A 16,162-nucleotide genomic window follows, 5' to 3' on the forward strand; every position below is an offset into this window, starting at 1 on the left:
GGTCTGAGCTGCGTCTGCGACCTACACCACAACTCACGGCAACGCCAGATCCTTAACCCACTGAGTGAGGCCAGGGATGGAACCTGCATCCTCATGGATAATGGTTGGGTTCATTGCTGCTGAGCCACAATGGTAACTTCTCAAAGTGTGGTTTTCTAACTCTATTATTTTCCACTTATTAGCTGGCATTCTACTCTAAGAAGAAACTTTCAATTTCCCCCATACACTCATTTATTGTTCTTTATGGTCACTGACTGTTGTGACCAGGGTTCCTTGAAGAATACTTGCCTATTGTAAGTAGTTACTGAATAAATGAGCAAAGCGTATCTGAAAATTAAAACTTTTTCTTGGGATAAAAAGTCATTTGACTGACTCCATATAAAAAAATTCATTGATATGTACAAATGCACCAATGTATTTAAATCACCAGCAACAATTTCTACTAGCGAGGAAATTAGGATCAGTTTGAAAATAGTCTGCTCCATTGATAAATCGAAAGAACTTGATTTCCCTAAAGATGAATGTTCAGGACTACACTAAGCCTAGAATGTAGACAACAAGTCTTTCCCATAAAATGGATCATATTGAGTTTTCTGCAAATCAAATCTAGGAATTGTTGGTTTTCATTGATTGGCACTGCCATCAGAAAATGCTATAAAGAGGATCTTTTATGTGTTCCAGGATACAATTAAATGGATTTTGTGAAAGCTGTGTGGGATAACTTTTGGAAACGAACAGTGTATTTCGCTTGTGTTCAAGACCGAAAAAGAATAATTGGCCTTAAATTTAGGCAAGTATGGTATTGATTAAGTTTCTTGTGCCTCCAGCTGATGAAGTGCTATATGGAATAGGCTGGACGGGGAGGTTGTGAAGCCAGGAGAGGTGGTTTTCTTGTCTTTTTATTTTAAAGGCTAATACTACATAACAGACACATTCCATCCAGATTCTCCTGGAGAAATTCTCCTTTCCCTCCTCCCCCGCTCATGTTATTTGAGCACGTGTTCATTCTCTCATCTCTCGTTCCCACTTAATGTGGCAATGTTAGTTTTTATGAAAAAGATGACTGATAAGACTTGTATGTACTTTGAATTGTGCCTGGCACCACTTGGAAGCCATTGTTTGCCCGTTTTAACCAAACAGAAGCCAAAACAAAAGCCCCTTTGCATACCCTTCGGCCTCAGCCTCATTCCCGTGTCTTTGCTACTGCCGCCTACTTGATCTCCTGATGTCATTGTCAATCCCCGCCCCAAACCTCCCTCTACGGAGACCCTGGATCTGATCTCCCACGATGCTTGTTTGGATGGACCGTGTGGCAGTCGAAGTGCACCAGCCTTGACACTGAAGGTCTGCTGTCCATCCTGGTTCTTTTTATTTATTTTTTGACCTCGCCCGCAGCTTGTGGAAGTTTCTAGGTCAGGGATCGACTCCACGCTACAGCAGTGATGGGAGCCGCTACAGTGACCAGGATGGGTCCTTAATCCCCTGAGCCACAAGGGAAATCCCTCCTCCCTTCCTGAAGCAGCATTCCTGTTTCTTCCTTGCTGAAAGAGCCACAGTTTGGTTTGGGAGACCACCTTCCCCACAAGGCCCCCAGGGAGGTGCTGATCAGTCTGGGGAACCCCCTTCCCTTTACCAGAGGTTCAGGGGTTGGCGTGTGACCCACTTTGGGCCAAAGACCCAGGAGGGTACCTATATTGAGGGCCTTAGGTAACATTTTCCTCACTGATTAAAAGTGATTAACATCAGAAGGACTAGCTTCTTGTCTGCCTTGCCCATCAGGACGTCTGGACCGTAGCACAGGGGCCACCGTCTTGCAAACACAGGGAGGTGAATGGACGGGCGAGAGAAGGAGATTGTACAGAAGTGGAGTTCCCATTGCGGCTCAGTGGGTTTCAAACATGACTAGTATCCATGAGGAAGCAGGTTCGATCCCTGGCCTCACTCAGTGCGTTAAGACTCCAACACTGCTGTGAGCTTCAGTATGGTTTGCAGACGAGGCTCAGATCCAGCATTGCTGTGGCTGTGGTGCAGGCCGACAGCTGCCGCTTTGATTCTACCCTTAGCCTGGGAACTTTCATAGGCTGCAGGTGTGGCCCTAAAAAAAAAAAGTACAGAGACGAAAACCAATGATGAAATGCTAAATTAGCTAAACCTGGACCTGCCCTCACTGTAAAAGAAAAAAATCACCCTTGCTGTAAATCAGTTAAATGAGGAATGCATTTTTTTTCTTGTGATTTTTTTATCCTGATATTTTCTCATAATTAGATGTAGGCTGTGCATTTTTGGCAGGAGCTTTGCCGAAATGAAGTGCTGCTGTGTTTTTCTCAGTGCCGCTGTCAGGAGGCACAGAGGGTCCTTTTCTCCTAACATTGGTGAGGTTAACCTGGTCCCCTGGTTAAGGTAGGGTCTGCCTGGCTTCTCCACTGTTTCCTTCTGTAATTAATAAGTATCTTGTCGGGAGGTGCTTTGATGCTTTAAGTTTCCTGTTCATTAAACTTTTACCCACTAGTATTAGTATCCACTGATGACTAAATCATTTATTCCTATGATGTGGCCAAATGATTGACTTTTTAAAATTTTTTAATTGTGGGGAGTTACCGTTGTGGCTCAGTAGTAATGAACCTGAGTAGTATCCATGAGGATTCTGTTTCCATACCTGACCTTTCTCAGGGGGTTAAGGATCTGGCATTGCTGTGGTTGTGGTGTAGGCAGCTCTGATTTGACCCCTAGCCTGGGAACTTCCATATGCTGCAGGTGCGGCCCTAAAAAAAAAAAAAAATTGTGGGAAAATATATCAAATGAACACTTGACCCTTCTCTGAGTGTACAGTCCACTGCGTTAACTGCATTCACATTGGTGTGCAGAGATCACCATTGTCCATCTCTAGAACTTTTTCATCATCCCACTGGGGAACTCTACACCCATTAAACACTAACTATCCATTTTCCCTCCCATCAGCCCCAGGTAACCACTGTTCTATCTTCTGTTCCTATGAGTTTGACTGCTATAGGTTCCACGTACAAGTGAGATCAAACAATATTTTCCCCTTCGTGTCTAGCTTTTTTCGTTTAACAAAATGTCCTCAAGTTTTATCCATGTCGAAGCATCTAGCAGAATTTCATTCCTTTCATTTTATTTTTTTATGGCCACACTTGCAGCATGTGGAATTTCCTGGGGCGAGGGATTGAACCTGAGCAACAGCTGAGACCTCCACTGGATGCTTTAACCCACTGCTCTGGGCCAGGAACCAAACCCACGCCTCTGCAGGAACCTAAGCCCCTGCAGTCAGATTCTTGACCCACTGCACCACAGTGGTAACTCATCATTCCTTTTAAAGGTAGCAGATTTTCCTTCCTTTAAAAGTTGTATAATATGCCTAAGCACGTATATACCACATTTTGTTTATCCACTTACTGGTCAATGGACATTTGAGTTGCTTCCATCTTTTTAGCTAGTGTGAATGATGCTGCTATGACCGATGTATGATTATCTATCTGAGGTCCTGTTTTTACTTCTTTTCGGTATATACCCAAAAGGGGAATCGTGGGATCCTATGGTAATTTTGTTTAATTTTTTGAGGAGCTGCTCTACTATTTCCCGCAGTTGTTGTAGCATTTTACATTCTCACTAGCAGTGCACAAGGGTTCCAGTTTCTCCAAATCCGTGCCAATACTTATTTCTGTCTTTTTCGATAGCAGCCATCTAATGGGTGTGACGTGGTATGAAGTTGTGGTTTTGATTTTCATTTCCTGAATGATCAGTGATGCTCAGCATCTTCTCATGTGCTTGTTGGCTGTCTGCCTGGCTTCTTTGGAGACACATCTACCAAGTCCTTTGCTCATTTCTGAGTTGGACTGTTTGTTTTGCTGCTGAGTTTTAGGGGCCTTTATACTTTCTACATATAATTCTTTATCAGACATGTGATTTGCAAATATTTTCTCCTTTCTGTGGGTTGCCTTTTCACTCTCTTGATAATGTCCTTTCATGAACAAAAGTTTTTAATTTTGAAGGTGTTCATTTTACTTTCTTTTTCTTTTGTTGCCTATAATTTCAGTGTCCTATCCAAGAAATCATTACCAAGCCCCACGTTCAAAGGACGTTTTCTCCTACATTTTCTTCTAAAGGTTTTATAGTTTTAGTTCCTACTTTTTGGTCTTTAATCCATTTTGAGTTAGTTTTCTCACATGGCATAAGGTACAGGCAGGTCCAGCTTCATTCTTCTGCATGTGGCAATCCGTTTTTTCCAGCACCATTTGTTGAAAAGAGTAGGAATTTCTTTTCTTTTTTTTTCTCTCTCTTTCTTTCTGTCTGTCTGTCTGTCTTTCTTTCTTTCTTTCTCTCTCTCTCTTTCTCTCTCTCTCTCTTTCTTTCTTTCTTTCTTTCTTTTGCTTTTTAGGGCCACACCTGTAGCATATGGAGGTTCCCAGGCTAGGAGTGGATACGGATCTGCAGCTGCTGGCCTATACCATGGCCACAGCAACACAGGATCTGAACTATGTCTGTGATCTACACCATAGCTCACACTAGATCTTTAACCCACTGACCGAGGCCATAGATCAAACCCATGTCCTCATGCATGCTAGTCAGGTTCATTTCTTTCTTTCTTTTTTCTTTCTTTCTTTTTTTTTTTTTTTTTTGTCTCTTTGCTATTTCTTTGGGCCACTCCCACGGCATATGGAGGTTCCCAGGCTAGGGGTCACATCGGAGCTGTAGCCACTGGCCTATGCCAGAGCCACAGCAACGCGGGATCCGAGCCACATCTGCAACCTACACCACAGCTCACGGCAACGCCGGATCGTCAACCCACTGAGCAAGGGCAGGGACCGAATCCACAACCTCATGGTTCCTAGTCGGATTCATTAACCACTGTGCCACGACGGGAACTCCTCAGGTTCATTTCTGTAAACTACACCACAGCTCACGGCAACACCGGATCCTTAACTCACAGAGTGAGGCCAGGGATCGAAGCTTCGTCCTTATGGATACTAGTTGGATTCATTTCCACTGCACCGCAACAGGAACTCCAAGGATTTTCTGATGTAGCTGAACACATATTAGCTCTGAGGTTCCCAAACTTTCTCAGGTCATGAAGCCCTTAGTGTCTGTATAAATTTTTTATGGTGCACTTGGGCCAAAAGAAATACCTAACAATTCCATTCACTAAATAGTTAGGTCTAAACAATGTCATATGTGTTCATATCTACACAACTTAGTCATTTGAAAAAAAAATCACACATAAATTTGGAAGAGGAAACTATTTTAATTTTACTCTTAAACTACACAAGTACTTGCTCATGGAGTGTCTGGGCCTTGGGCGATGCATGTCTCAGGCCTTGGGATCAAACAAGCCCCTGCTGCCTCTTGAGTGGTAACCTGGTCCCTTTATTAGGGAAACACCTCACAGAAGTGCCATTGAGTTTCTCCCATGTCAGGGCAGAGCAGGGCTTAAAATAAGTGATCTGTGGCGTGCACGTGTGTGTCTCTCAGTGGAATGAGGAGTAAGGGGGGTGAGTTTGCACTTCTGTCATGTGTGTTGTCCTCTTGCCCATTCTTGCTCCTGGCCACCAAGCTTTCACCTCATCCCTGCCCTCCAGCTCCAGTCCAGGAGGACTTGGACAGAATAAGCCACACTCCAGAGCTGGCGGGTTGTATTCCTCTTTTTTTTTTTTTAGGGCCCCTCCTGAGGCAAATGGAAGTTCCCAGGCTAGGGGGTCAAATCAGAGCTGCAGCTGCCGGCCTACACCACAGCCACAGCAATGCCAGATCTGAGCTGCATCTATGACCTACACCACAGCTCACAGCAACACCGGATCCTTAACCCACTGAGCGAGGCCAGGGATCAAACCCGCATCCTCATGGACACTAGTCGGATATATTAACGTTGAGCCACAATGGGAACTCTGAGGGTTGCGTTCCTCCTAAACCAAGGGATTCAGGCACCAAATTTAAAACCTAAAAGTAATAGAAACCATCAGCACAGCATCACAGACCATGTGGGATCTTCCCCCGGTCTCTGCTCTGGCTCCGGGGAGGTCATGATCGGCCCGGCTGGACAGAGGGCGAGGAGTGGGTCCTAACAGCAGGGTCCCTCCAGGCTCACTTCCAGCTCTGCCCCTCCCAATGTGACCTCTGGAAACCTCAGGTCTCTTGCCTGTGGAAGGGGATTGCTGGCAGATCGTGGGAGTTTCAATGTGAGGATTGAGTGAGCTCACGCTGTTGCGCTGTTGTTGTGGCGTCCAGAACATCACCACGGCTCAGCAAGCCGTAGCCGTTGCTGTGTTATTATGGTTGGTTTGTCACCAGCATTATCAGGAACCAGAGGATGGCAGTTTCTAGAAAGAGTTGCCCTAGAGAAGCCTAAAAAGTGCATCTGGGGAGTTCCCTGGTGGCTCAGTGGGTTAAGGATCTGCTGTGGCTCCAGGTGGCCACTCTGGCTGGGTTCAATCTCTGGCCCAGGAAGGTCTGCATTCCGCGGGTGCAGCCAAAAGAAAGAAACAAACAAATAAAGAAGCGCATCTGTATCTGGTCAGGGTCCAAGCAGGAAAGAGGTGACAGGCTCAAAGAGCTGATGGAAGAGAGAGGAACAGTAGGGGAGGGGTAAGGAAGACCCAAGGGGGTCAGAGCTCTGGGACTTGAAGGCCCCCTGTCCCAGCTCTAAGAGAGGGCCACCCAGAAGCTGCTGTGACTTGACAGACACAGCCAACCACTGTCAAATCAAGGCTGGGCCTGAAGGGACCCCAGGGGCGGGGTGTGGAATCAGGGGACTGTGCCCTCCTCCCACTGGTGCCTGTCCCCACAGCTCTAGCAGAAGCCAGAGGGCGCTCGAGGGGGCGGCTTTCCCAGCTGAGTGCAGGGCAGATGGAGTGCGTATCTTCAAGGACAAACAGAGGGGCTGTGGGCAGAGGTGGTGGGAGTCATCTTGACAGAGGAAGGGAGGCTCGTTTACTGACTTGCCTTCAATGGCATTATACCTTCGCCCAGATGAACTTTCTACAATCGCTGAAAAAGAAACAAACACCACACAAAACCCAATGGACAGGAAATGGGTGTAGCAGTGTTCCAGGTGATTCAAGGTTGGAGAGGTTTTGCATCACAGAACAGACACGCCCTGTTTTGTTTTTTGTTTGTTTTTGTTTTTGTTTTGTAGGGTCCCACCTGCTGGCACATGGAAGTTCCTGGGCTAGCAGTGGAATTGGAGCTGTAGCTGCTGGCCTCTGCCACAGCCATGGCAACACCAGATCTGAGCCCCATCTGCAACCTATGCCCCAGCTTGTGGCAATGCCAGATCTTTAACCCACTGAGTGAGGCCAGGAACCTGCATCATCATGGGTACCAGTCGGGTTCTTAACCTGCTGAGCCACATCAGGAACTTCCAGACACATCACTAATCTAGGTGTTTTCAATGTGTAGCTGCAGTTAGAAGTCACGGTCTAAACCTAGAGACCTAAGGATTGCCTCCGGGGTGCGGATAATCTCGCTGAAATTGGCATAGTATACAAAAACTGGGTCACTGACTGGCTCATGATGACCAAGAAGAGTCTTAATTCACAGGTGGGGATCCAGTGCCTGAGACCAATTCAGCCTAGACTCCAAGCCCAGCTGACTCCATCAATATCTTTGCCCTGGAGGTTTTTGTTTAAATTTTTTTTCATGTTTATTTTTCCTTGACTAGACTGCTGCTCAAAATAAACATAACTTGGAGTTCCCGTCGTGGCGCAGTGGTTAACGAATCCAACAAGGAACCATGAGGCTGCAGGTTTGATCCCTGGCCTCGCTCAGCGGGTCAAGGTTCCGGCGTTGCCATGAGCTGTGGTGTGGGTTGCAGACGCGGCTCGGATCTCGCGTTGCTGTGGCTGTGGTGTAGGCTGGCGGCTACAGCTCTGATTCGACCCCTAGCCTGGGAACCTCCATATGCTGAGGGAGTGGCCCTAGAAAAGGCAAAAAGACAATAAAATAAAATAAAATAAACATAACTTTATTTGTTCTTGTAATGGAAATATTACATTAATAGAAATAAACCCAGACTATACAAAAAGGTGTAAAGTAAAAATGAAAATGACCACCACCCAGAGAGAAATCTTATTAATATTTTGATATGCGCTTTTCTATATTTTTTTCTATGCGTGGAAGAAAATGTGATTATTTTACAACGTTGTTTTGTAAGCTCTCTTCTGAAGCGTAACACAACACGGGCATTTTTCTTTATAATGAATATTGATCTTCACGATTATTTTAAATCTGCGTAGCAACAACCATTGCGTGGCTGCACATAATTTATTTAATGACTTTCCTATTGAGAGCTGAGAAAACACACTTTTCAGTGTTTCATTATTACGAAGAACACTGTGATGAACACATTTGTACGGATACCTTTGTATGCCTTTCTAGCTCTTTCTTTAGGATGCCTTCAGCGGAAAGATGGCTAGGTAAAATGGTACCCCCTGGGGAAGCTGATCTTATTTACACTACCGCCAGGCATGAGAGCACACTGCTGCACAGGTTACCAATACCAGCTCTCAGTTGTCTTAAAATGTTGCCAGTCTGTTAGGCAAAAACTATACTTATTGTTTAATTACTCTGAGTCCTCAATAGAGGAAGCACGGATCAAATTCTGAGCTAGAAAATTTCTCTTTAGCTTGGAAGCCCCTAGGGTTCAGTCCCATGTTGAAGGCTCATTATTCTGCAAACTAGTCAACAAAGGTAAAAGAATTATGAGAAAAGAGATGTGTGTAGGGAGAAATAACATTGGCAGCCGGTTAGTTTGACGGACCCGGCTTTCTGGCCTCTCGTTCGGTATCTATTTGCCCTGAAACCTGGTAATCCCCTTGTGTGTGGACCCCTGGCTAGCCTGGCAGAGGAGCTTGGAAAAGACCCTCCAAAGGAGAACCAAGGAGCATCAGGCGTATTTCTTGTGGGGCGTGGATCTCAGCCAGGAATGCAAAGATGAGTTTTCCTTGAGCTGTTCCTCTGACCGTTGAGACAGTAGGACACTATTCTTTTGTCAGAATTGGAGAGAGTCCCATCGGTTGAAAACGGAACTTAAAATGCTAAAGCTAGAAATCTCTTAAGTTGGAATTCTTGAGTAGTATGCAATATGATATTATGGAAATAGGCATAAAGTATGAATTTGCTTCTAGGCTTTGTTCACATTTCCTACAGAGCTTTATAGAAATTTGTTGACTGGATTCTTCTCAATGAACACTTCACTTCAGGAGTTCCCTTCGTGGCTCAGCAGTTAACAAATCTGACTGGCAACCATGAGGATGCAAGTTTGATCCCCGGCCTCGCTCAGTGGGTTAAGGAGCCGGCGTTGCCGTGAGCTGTGGTGTAGGTCAAAAACACGGCTTGGATCCCATATTGCTGTGGCTGTGGTGTAGGCCAGCAGCTGTAGCTCCAATTCAACCCTTAGCCTGGGAACGTCCATATGCCGCAGGTGCGGCCCTAAAAGAAAAAAAAGGAAAGCAAAAAAAGAAACCTTCACTTCAAACAGTAAATAACACTGGATCCTTTAACCCACTATGCAGGTCAAACAGTAAATAACACTGGATCCTTTAACCCACTGTGCGGGTCAAACAGTAAATAACACTAACAAGTATTTATATTTTATTTAACATCCATTTATTAATAATATAATTTATTTACCCTTCCTTCAAACATTAAATATAAATGATGAATATTCCTCTATGCATTTACATGCTGCTTAAGAAGAATAAATCAAAACTTACACATTTAACAAATTAAAGTATCCAAGTGCTTAAGCATTGATTGCAAATTTCTTTAATCAACTCTTCTAAACATTAAATAAAATCATAGATTTCATCCATCCAATGCTTCAAATACCTTAAGAAGCAGAAAATAAAATGTCCAGAAGTATAGCAATAATTACCAAACTGATTACACTTGCTAATACCAGTTGCAAATGTGCTAATGCCATGGCTTGATTGATTGATTGATTGACTTCTTATATTTTTCTGGAATTGCCTTCTTAGAGTTGTAGAAAGTTTTACTCGAGGCCTAAGAGGAAAAGAATACCCTTGAACTAGCTGAGGCTGCAAAATTTGGTTGTCAAATAGCTGATTCTTGGTCTGGACCCAGCACCTATTATGGTATCCGTGACTTTTAAATGTGAGCCTCTATAAAAGGCCAAGTCTCTTCTTATAACTCAATTTTTCTTTTACATCGTGGAGACTTTTAAGTCCATGTCTTTTAAGAGGCTTTTAGTTCTTGAAGCTTCATACATTTCCAAGAAATGATATATATTCTTTAACTTTCACATGGTTTACACTAAGTTTATTTTGCCATTATGACCCAATTTCTTAGTATTACTGGAAATTTATGGGTTGAGTGCCTTATATTTAATAAAGCTATTCAGGGTTTTTGTCTATAAGTGAATGAGGGATAATTCCATCTTTGGGACATTTGGTTGAGTCATTATCTCAGAACAGCTGTATATGGACCACTGGCATTGACCGCCTGCTTCCACCTGGGGATCTCATAGTTCCCTGAGTTGCTGTTCACTTTTAAAATACAGTCTTTTTCTAACTGTTTTCCATATTGGAAATTTTTCATTTTTATTGTGTTGTTTTTTTTTTTTTAAATTCTGACATCCCCAATCTGCTCTTAACCTCATCCAATGAAATTTGAATTTCAAGTATCAAATTTTCAGTCATAGAATTTTGACTTGGTTCTTTTTTATGGTTCCTATTTTTTTTTTCTGCTGAGATTTTTTTCTCTCTACATTAGTTATAGGCATATTTGCTTTTGTATCCTAGAGCATAGTCTTAATATTTGCTTTAAAATCTTTGTCCCAGCAGTTCCTGTTATGGCTCAGTGGTTAATGAACCCAACTAGCATCCATGAGGATGCAGTTTTGATCTCTGGCCTCGCTCAGTGGGTTAAGGATCCAGCATTGCCATGAGCTGTGGTGTAGGTCACAGACTTGGCTTGGATCCCATGTTGCTATTGCTGTGGCTGTGGTGTAGGCCTGTGGCTACAGCTCCTATTCGACCCCTAGCCTGGGAAACTCCATATGCCTCGGGTGCGGCCCTAAAAAGGCAAACAAAAACAAAAACTACTTTGTCTCAATTCATTCCGACTTCTGGATCATCTCAGAGTTTGTATCTACTGTTTGTCTTTTTTTAAAAAGGATGGGTCATATATTCCCGTTTCCTTGTATGTCATACAATTTTGGAATGTATCCTGAAGCTTCTGAGTGATCTCCCACATGGATCCAGCTTCCATTGCATTACTATAAAGAGCACTGGTGTTTTGTGCAGGCAGACAGGTAACTTGGTGAATTCAAGCCACAAGCTCTGTCTTCCCTTTTTCACTCTGCCTGGAGCTGGGCTGTACAAGCGTGATTCAGAGGTTGGCAAGGGGTCTGGGCCATGTTTATACACAGAATTTGGCTCTCTGGCTCTCTCATTTCTGAGATTTTTCCTCCTCACTTTCCAGCTGCTAGTTCTATCCAATCTCAGTTCTCTTCTTCTTCAAGCAAACAAGACTGTAAGAAACTCTTGGGTGGAAGCACTTGGTCCAGAGTGGGACCTACTCTTGGGTCAAAAACCCAAAATGGAAAACTCACCCTCCTTCCTGATGTCAGTCTCCCCGAATCTCCCTGCTCTTGTTTGTTCTTTAGTATATTCTGCTAGTTGTTTTTACAGTCCATCCAGAGTTTACAGTTGTTATTTGTGGGTGGATCAGTCCAACAGGAACTAGCTGGCCATTGCCAGAGCATCCTTTTCAGGTCAAGGGTTCAACCAAATTGTTCCAGCGTACCACAATATATGTTGCTCTCCTCAGCCTATTTTTTTTTCAATATGAAGTGTCAGTGGCATTAAAACATTTTATTGCATTATTAGAAATGACTTGCCAGGGAAAGTTTTCCTCTGAAAAGAGAATACTAAAAAGCTGACTAAATCTTGCATAAATGTAATCCTATAATATTTCATAAGAGATGATGGGAGAATGATCAATGCAGGTTCTGCTCGCACCTGATGACAACTATACAATTTGGGGAAGACTTTTAACTTCTCCAAGTTATTTTTTCTTTTAATAAAAGAAAGATTGATTCACTGCCCTCTCTACATCCATAAATTTAATATTAAAATTAAATGAAATGCTACACTTTCTTTTTTGGTCTTTTTGCCTTTTCTAGGGCTGCACCCACGGCATGTGGAGGTTCCCAGGCAAAGGGTCTAATCAGAGCCGTAGCTGCCAAGCCTATGCCAGAGCCATAGCAACGCCAGATCTGAGCTGCGTCTGTGACCTACACCACAGCTCATGGCAATGCTGGATCCTCAACCCACTGAGCGAGGCCAGGAATCAAATCCAAAAACTCATGGTTCCTAGTCAGATTTGTTAACTACTGAGCCACAACAGGAACTCCAATGATATGCTACACTTAAAAGTATTTTTATTTTTTATTTTTTTAATTTTTTTAGGGCCACACCCACGGCACATGGAGGTTCCCAGGCTAGGGGCCGAATTGGAACTACAGCTGCCGGCCTGCACCATAGCCACAACATCAGATCCGAGCCACGTCTGCAGCATACACCACAGCTCACAGCAAGGCCAAGTCCTTAACCCACAGAGCGAAGCCAGGGATGGAACCTGCAACCTCATGGTTCCTAGTCAGATTCATTTCCATTGTGCCAGGACAGGAACTCCCACTTAAGAGTATTTTTAAATACAAGCAATTATACTAACTTCCTTCACCTGGCCTCACCAAGTATTCTGAGTGTCATGGTGGAGGGTGAGAACACATGGCTTTAGCTCAAACCCTTGACCTCGGTTGGGGCTCTAAGGATAGGGCAGGATGAGTGCAGGCCAGAGGCCAGCCCCTTAGGAAGAGTTCCCCAGATGAAGTACTCTTGGATGATGTTGCAGAGTCTGATCCTCAACTTCACATACATGCAAGCTTAGTTTTCCTAGTGTTCTAGAATAGATCAGACTGACCTAACTCACCAAAGTCGCAAGTCCAGTGTGCAGAACAGAAAGCTAATCTATTCACTTGCAAGAGAATGCAGAGTCACCAGACTGATGGGCAGGGGGGCTCTCATCATGGTGTCAGTGCTAAATAATGTTTCCTCAAACAGAAATGGGGCCAAGAGAGATGGATTGCAAAATTCAGCTGAAACATGACCTGAATAATGATCAAACACTTGCCATGCCCAAGTGCTTTATATTCCTTTTCGTTAATCTTCACCACGATCTTGCAAAGACGATATTATCATCTCTGTTTTGCAGTTGAAGGAGCTGAAACTCAGAGAATTTAAACATCTTTTTGAAGGTCATAAACCCTGGCAGCGTTCGAGCCTCTTTTCTGGCTGGGATGAGATGAGATGAATGACTTTGGTCCTACAGGGTAGAGAAAAACTCTTGATTGGCAGGGAGAGTTCCACCCACCGATCTCACCTCTCTGCTGGATGGTGCTGGATGAAGACCGCTTCCTGCCCTGCTTCCCTGTAAGTTCTGAACCTCAGAGGATCTAGAGTGTGCCTTGGAAATCTATATTTTTGACAAAGAGGAAAATCTCAGATCGAAGGCTAAGTGACTGCCAGAGGTATGGTGTAGCAAGGTCACACTTAGGCATTAGATGGCAATATCATGTTTTATAGCAGCTTATTATTTTTTCTTACTGTGGCATATGGAAGTTCCCAAGCCAGGGTGGAATTGGAGCTGCAGCTGCCAGCCTACACCACAGCCACAGCCACACTAGATCCAAACCTTGTCTCTGACCTACACCACAGCTCAGGGCAACGCTGGATCCTTAACCCACTGAGCAAGACCAGGGATTGAACTCGCATCCTCATGGGTCCTGGTCAGGTTTGTAACCCACTGAGCCACAACAGGAACTTCCACAATATCATGTTTGAAAACGATCTTGACACTTTCCATTCATCACTAACACAAACGAGGAAAGTTGGACAGAATAGGTGTAAAGAACTGTATTTAGAAATCAACTGCTTGCTGGTAGCTCTAAAATGGTTCACATAAAAAAAGAGGTTGTAGGATGTGACATGGTGACTCTAAAAAGTACAGTATAAATATAGGGTTCTGGACAAGCAGTGTTAGCGTGCGACTCAAAGGATCTGCTTGTTCGCCAGTGGACGCTTTTGTATCACCATGTACTTCTGCGTCCAGCGTGGTCCTGACTTTCCGAGAGAGCCCCTTATGAATTGGAGAGCATCCTGAAAAGGATGACCAGGGCTGTAGTGGGAAGGAGGCCATCCATGGAAAGAAATCCCTCCCAAGTGTTCAGGGCTCTCGAGAAAGGGGGTTGGATTTGTTCTGTGCAGATGCATTTGCAGGACTAAGACCCACCGAGAAATTCAGGGAGAAGTCGCGTTTACCTTGCTATGATGAAGATCTTTCTAATAATTAGTGTTCAAAAGTGGAGGGAATTTTTGTAAATGCCAGAAAGAATTCAAACAGAATAAATAATCACTAGTTGGAAATGTCGTGGATAAAATTCCTGAACCGAGTAGACAGATTTACTTCCTTCTTCTAGGGAAGAGCCAGCCGTCACAGAGCCCCTCAGCTCTCCGCTGTCAGTGGGGATGGGACCTCGCCTGGAGTGGGTGCAGCTGGAGCTCTGAATCCGGCTCTTTGGGCCAGGATCCACCCCCTGTTTTTCCCCATCGGGTCTCAGAAGTCTCCAGTTTCTTTTGTATTTTAACCACTAAATAGAGATGCAAGGTCGCTCTGGCTCTTGCAGGAATATTGTCCTCAGGCTGCGGATGTGTCTTATGGGTCCTCCATACACAGAATGTCACTCAGTGTGACCTACGGTAATTTTCCATAGTTCTTTCTGCTCCTGACAGCTTTAGCCTCTCAAATAAATATTCTTTCATCTTCTGGGCAATGTGAATATTGCAACTCTTTGTGGTTTTGGCTTTGTTTTGGTAACGAGGCAATTCAGCATATCCATGTGGCCTGCTTTTGTTTTTGTTTTCTTTTTAGCACAGCACCCTCGGCATATGGAGGTTCCCAGGCTAGGGGTGGAGTCAGCTGCAGCTACCGACCTACACCATGGCCACAGCAACGCCAGATCTGAACTGTGGCTGCGACCTACACCAGAGCTCACAGCAACGCCAGATCCTTAGCAAGGCCAGGGATGGAAGCAGCTTTCTCATGGATGCAAGTCAGGTTTGTTAACCACTGAGCCACCATAGGAACTCCGTGGGGCCAACTTTTAATAACTAACTGTAGGGCATTATGGCGCATATTTTTGTATTGTTAAGGTTCCTTTTTTTATCTTCATATGTGACACCAATTCTTCCTTGGCCATGATCTTTTAAATCCTTGGGACAAAATTCTAACTGTCTAGTACATATTTTTGATTCTTTAAATTCTTCAGGAGTGAAGACATAAGTTCAACGATAAACAAAATGTGAACAATTAAATTTTTGTTTTCATTGTCCTCTGCATATAAAAGACACTTAAGGGAGTTCCCATTGTGGCTCAGTGGTAGTGAATCCGACTAGGATCCATGAGGATGAGGGTTTGATCCCTGGCCTCACTTGGTGGGTTAGGATCCGGCGTTGCGGTGGTATAGGCTGCAGACATGGCTCCCATCTTTTACTGTGGCTATGGTGTAGGCTGGCAGCTGCAGTTCTGATTTGACCCCTAGCCTGGGAACTTCCATATGTCACAGGTGTGGCCCTAAGAGAGAGAGAAAAAAAAGGCATTTAATAAAAATTTGATGAATGAGTGAGTGGTGAATTCTACAAGGTGTGTAAAGAAAATTTTGACATAAGCTGTTTTTGCAGAGGATACAAGAGTAGAACCAGTAGCTAATAATAGTCACAGTAGGAGTTCCTGCCATGGCAAAACAGATTGGCAGCATCTCTGCAGCACCAGCAGGCGGGTTTGATCCTGGGCTTGGCACAATGGGTCAAAGGGTCCAGCATTACCACAGCTGTGGCACAGGTCACAACTGTGGCTCAGATCTGATCCCTGGCTCAGGTATTCCATGTGCCAAGGGGTGGCCAAAAATGAAAAAGAAAAGAAAAGGAAAACATATAGTCATAATAGCCAACAGTGATTGCAAGCTGTTTGCTGCAGACACAATGTCACTTAATCTTCACAAGCAGTGATAAGCAAGTTATAACTATCATAGGTAAAGATGGGAAGCCACCAAGAGGGCAATGTTGTCCCA

General features: G+C 44.2%; 1 long non-coding RNA gene across 1 annotated transcript; it reads left to right on the forward strand.

Annotated features, from left to right (window-relative positions):
• The first annotated feature begins 681 nt into the window (after window positions 1-681).
• On the forward strand, window positions 682-15,402 carry LOC146403887 (uncharacterized). The gene is made up of 3 exons (XR_014843817.1): window positions 682-790; window positions 13,249-13,466; window positions 14,513-15,402. It is a non-coding gene; the product is annotated as an uncharacterized LOC146403887 (long non-coding RNA).
• Window positions 15,403-16,162: the final 760 nt, after the last annotated feature.

This window comes from Sus scrofa, chromosome 4 (assembly GCF_054392235.1).
Source record: "Sus scrofa isolate SSC_HxYL_T2T_F1_AM1 chromosome 4, Sscrofa_HxYL_maternal_Yorkshire_Landrace_v2.0, whole genome shotgun sequence".
NCBI lineage: Eukaryota > Metazoa > Chordata > Mammalia > Artiodactyla > Suidae > Sus > Sus scrofa.